Here is a 5,419-nt window from a genome sequence, read left to right on the forward strand (position 1 = left end):
TAACTTAAATAACTGGAAAAACACCTCTATCCCTGTCAATATGTATATAGCAAATATGCTACAATAAACCTTTTTCTGATTTAGAATTCAAATTTCTAGTGAGTAAGGCCCTAAGAATTAAACTAATATGAAATAATGATGAGGACTGATACTAAATCTAATATTTTTATTGCATAATGAATTAATTAATTTTAAGTGAAAAGAAGAGAGATAGTGAGACAGACTCCTGCATGCACCCTGACCAGGTCTAGGGCCAATGCTTGAATCAACCAAGCTATCCTCAGCGCCTGAGGCCAACACTCACGCCAATAAAGCCATGGCTGCAGGAGGAGAGGAGGAAGAGGGGGGAGAGAAGGAGGAATAGAAAAGCAAATGGTCACTTTTCTTGTGTGCCCTGACCGGAAATTAAACATAAGACATCCACAGGTTGGGCTGATGCTTCATCCACTGAACCAACTAGCCAGGGCCTTATTGCATAATTTAAAGACATGGCTCACACACCATAATTTTTATTGTAATTTTACTGAAGTCCTTAATTTCACACTGATGTTCCAAAATGATCAGTAAATTTTCTTAAAATTACTAAGATGGCAGCTTTAGAGTGTGGGTAGGAGGTTTTAGAAATTCTGAACACTTACTTTGGACAATGCTATGTCAGAAGATATAATAAATTGCTCAGATGAATTCTTTTTCTTATTGCTTCAAATGAGAATAGTCCGCTGCTTTTATTTATTATTCCTGTGTCTGCTCCATAATTTTTCTAATATTAAAAATATTAATAAATATTCTATATAAATAATTTTTCTCATTTTTTCTTTTGCAGCCCACTGAGCTTATAAATAGGTGGAGAGGGGTTATGTCATAATCTTGGTTTCCCTAGGAAACCCATACTATGTTGTTAACAGATTCTGCCAGGAGGTGGCAGTAGTGACCAATGAGAAACCCTGATGTTCTTGCCTCTCTCAGCCTTTCGCCTTCCTGCGGATTCTTCCTGGATCTAACCTGATGCTTATGAAAGCGATTTCCTTCTTACAAAAACACCAGGCCCAAACAGAAACTAACCTCATCCTGCAGATAAAAAATGTTTTGTGCTTCACAAGTTGTCAGATGATCCCAGCTAGAGCCAGACCTTCAATAAATATTTTTCCAGCAGCAAAACGGGGCAGTGCTTTTAGGTTGCAGAGTAGGCACACTCCGCATTAGAGAAGCCCCGCCCTTGATCAGATCGGCCCTCGGGATGGTGGGAAGGCCTGTAAAGAAGGACCAGCCAAGCTGCTAGGTGGTCCCAGCTCCAGGAAGACTGGGCAGGCACGCTGAAGCATTCTGCAGGAAATAACAAACTAAAGGAAGAGCGTTGTTCCCAAGTCCTGAGTTACTCCAACCAAGTGCTTTCTCTGCAACTACACCCAAGTGTCTTTCTCATGCAAACACGGGTCTGGTAGTGTTTCCTGAGAGAGGTTTAACCTAAATGGTATTATTGCCATCTTTGCAATGTGCCTGCTCAGACTGTGAAGGGGTTCCGGAGGACCTGGGAAGCCACTGGAGGAGCTGAAACCTGTCCTTGTGGGCAATGGGTGTCATTCAAAGGCTTTAAGCAAAGGAGTTAAGTGGCTGGCTGAAGTTCGAGTGGCAATGAAAAAGAAGACAGTAGGAAGGTCTCAAATAGGTTTTCTATCTGAATCTCAGCATCATCCTTTTTTTTATTCTCTTTTCTTTCTTTTTCTTTTTTTTTTTTTTTTTTTGTACAGGGACAGAGAGAGAATCAAAGAGAGGGATAGACAGGGACAGACAGGCAGAAACGGAGAGAGATGAGAAGCATTAATCATTAGTTTTTCGTTGTGACACCTTAGTTGTTCATTGATTGCTTTCTCATATGTGCCTTGACTGCGGGCCTTCAGCAAACCAAGTAACACCTTGCTTGAGCCAGTGACCTTGTGTCCAAGCTGGTGAGCTTTTTGCTCAAGCCAGATGAGCCCGCGCTCAAGCTGGCGACCTCAGGGTCTTGAACCTGGGTCCTCCGCATCCCAGTCCGACACTCTATCCACTGCACCACCGCCTGGTCAGGCTCAGCATCACCCATTTTTATTGCATTTCTAATCATATATTTTGAAGAATGCTGAGGAACATTCTGGCAATATGATCTTAGTTACCTTTCTCTACTGTGTCTTTGAAGGGGAAGGGGCCCCCATGTTCATATAGTCCCCAGGAAGATATGTGGTGGTCAAAATAGCTTGTGGGATGGTGTATCAGAAGGACCTGGCTTCAGGATTTGGAAAAGGCACATAGCTCTCAAAACTTTGTTTTCTCGAGTTTTTAATAAGGAGCTAGTACTTGGTGCAGGGATGGACGTGAGGGCTAACTGAGATCACATCTATAAGTCCTTAGGATGGAGTTTGAGTTACAGTTAGCACTCGGTAAACTAATTATCACAGTAGGAGACTTGACCTAAAAATGGTCATGGAATAGATTTAAGTCAGCTCTGGGACTCAGCATACCCACCCATCCATAAAGACCACACATGCGTGCCTGCGTGCACTCACACGGGCAGAGCGCTCCTCCATCTCACACCTATTGGGTCTGCCTAGGCATGGCTCTGCTTTGACCAAGACACCTAGAGATGTGCCTTTTGCAGCCTCACGAAGTTGCTTCCAGAAAGCCCATCCTGCAGCTCGGCACCCTCAGATGCTGCACCGAGGCGATCCTGACTACTTTGGCTCACCATCCAGGGCTTACCTGGACAGACTTCTGCTTTCACTGTGGGCAGAGAAAAGCCACCTGCTGATTTGATGAGAGTAACTAGAAATGTTTGCTTTTATGGCCTCAGAAACCTTGAGATGAAGCCAAAGCTCTGGCATATATTTGAACTACAGGGAAGGGAAGGTGTCCTGCCAAGGTTACAAAGAAGGCAGGAACTCGCAGAAGCCACGCAATGGAAAATGCTTCCTGTAAATACCAATGTCACCCCTCTTAACCCTGAGCATGAGCTTGCATTGGCCCCACACATCTTTTGCAGGTGGACTGGGTGTGTCACGCACCATTGTTTCAGGGCCTGGGGGCGCCAGCTGCTCTTGCCCCCTGGCCCACGGGAATTTGCCCTCCTTACCAGAGGCGCCTTGGAGTTCAGCATTTGCCCAGGTCTATTCCAAATGCCTTCACATGCCAAACAAAGCAGGCACATAAAGGGTCACACTTCCAGGTGGAAGCTTCCAAAGCTCTAAAAAGGGGTCCTATGGTAGGAGGGGTTAGCTGCCAAGCCCTAAGACTTCTGATGTAACTACATTTGTTTTTTAAAAAATATCTGTGCAGGCTCCAGCTTGCAGCTGACAGACTGCTCCAAAAGTGAGTCTGAAAGTTGTTTTGGAATGTGTTTTTCCTTCAAAGCAATGAGGTTTGGGGCAGTGCATTTGCAGGACTCCAAGCCACTTGTAAGCCTTGTGCAGAGACCAGGGCACCAGGGGAAGACTGACTGGTCTGGGCCACTGAACCAAGTTCAGAGTGGCAGAAGAGTGGATACGGAGGGCCAGGGAAGAGAGGGTGATGCAGTGGATGATGCACAGAGGCCGGAAGAGATGGTGAAGAATTCTAGAAGCCACTTTAGGATTTGGGACCTTGCCCTGAGGGTCATGGTTTTAAGCAGGGGAGCCGCTAGATGAAAAAGGCAGAAACCCTTCTCCCCCACAAGGTGCTGGGTGGGACATGGAGAGTAAACTCTGGCCCCAGCCTGGATCCCCAGAGGCTCCAGGTCAGCAGGGAGGAGAGTAGCCATGGAAGGAAGGGAGGGGCACCCTGAGGACCTCAGCTTCAAAGTTGGGGAGGGAGAAGATTGCTTGTTCTAAAGGTTATCAGGGCACCAGATCTCAGATCAGGGAGCTTGGCTTTGGTGGGACCTATGTTTAATGCAGGTGCACACAAATTAGGGGTCATCTGCATCCTGCTTTCTTGGAAGGGCAATTTCCTCCAAGCCTAGAAGCTGCTATCAGCCAGACACAATGACTGCATGGCAGTGCCTGGACTGGAAGAACGGCACAGAATGGAAAGAATGGGTCTGTTTTATGTGAGACGTGTTATCTCTACAAATGTGACAAAACAAAAGTCCACTACCCTTCAAGCCAGACTCTATTGATTCCTCCTCATGCCCAGCTAGGAACTGTGTGAAACTTGAGGCATGTGTGAAGTAACTTAAGGCTGATATATTTGTATAATATTGGTGTTTTGCTAAAAGCAAAGATACTATAAATAAATACATCTGCAACTCCAGTGGTAAGGTTAAATTTCTCTACTTAAATACATTGATAAATAAACCTGTGGGCATGACCAAGGGAACTCAAGGACACACATATCTCTAATTTTGAGTTCATCAATGTAGGAACAAAGAGGCAAGGCTTCTGAATTGAAATGCTTTTATCCAAAGCCAACTTTGCAAAACTGAGCTGTTCTCCAGACTGCATATTTCATAATGTATTTTAATGTTGCTTATCTTTCATTTATTTTATTTTTTTCTTTAGACAAACACCAGGATTAACAAAACCCTACCCCAAAATATACCCAGAAATATAGCTTTACAATATTGGAACTTCCTCCTCCCAAGAGCAAGAGAATGTCTTAGCTAAATTTAAAAAACATTGGCAGTTATCCATGAGATTTTGAAAATAGTTTAATGGCAAGACAGCTCACGTATTTCTCTGTGAATACATTAGTAACAGATTGATGGCTATTGAACATAAAACATAAATACTACTGTATTTCACAAAACCTAAAACTTCACGTGTATAAAATAAAAATACACTGCCATTTCATGAAACATTAAGAAAGCAAGAATGCTGATATCTAACTATCCTTGTCACGGTGCTCTCTTAGCACTTAGAATTTTTATTTTAAATGTATTACAAGAGTTCTTTTTTATTAATTTGGACATAGAATTTTTAAATCATATATCACTCACTCTCCTGCAGATACAAAAAGGAAACAGAGGCTAAACAAATTGGTTAAGGTATGACTAAAACACATTCAGAATCTACCTCTTTGGAGTCACGCTTTAATGAGGGACTTGAAAATCCATGATTTTCCAGACAGCATCATCCTATGAGTAATCAAGTACTTTCAGGAGAGTTAGGTTAAGGTTGTGTTTCCTTTAAAAGTACTCCACAATTGTCTTCAGGATTTTCCTCCAAACCTCTGAGACCTCTGACAAGCTCACACGGTGACAATGACAACTGTGACAACAAGGCTACTTAGTATCAGACTTGGAGATTTTGGAATGGTTAAAGCATGTGAAATGTTCCTCATAAAATCAATGAAATGGGGTGCAATGCACAGAATGTTTGTGTCTCTCAAAGAAATAAATAAACAAAACTAACCCCCAGTATGATAGTATTAGGAGGTGGGGTTTTTGGGATAATTAGGGCATGAGGATGGGGCA

This window comes from Saccopteryx bilineata, chromosome 3 (assembly GCF_036850765.1).
Source record: "Saccopteryx bilineata isolate mSacBil1 chromosome 3, mSacBil1_pri_phased_curated, whole genome shotgun sequence".
Taxonomy (NCBI): Eukaryota; Metazoa; Chordata; class Mammalia; order Chiroptera; family Emballonuridae; genus Saccopteryx; species Saccopteryx bilineata.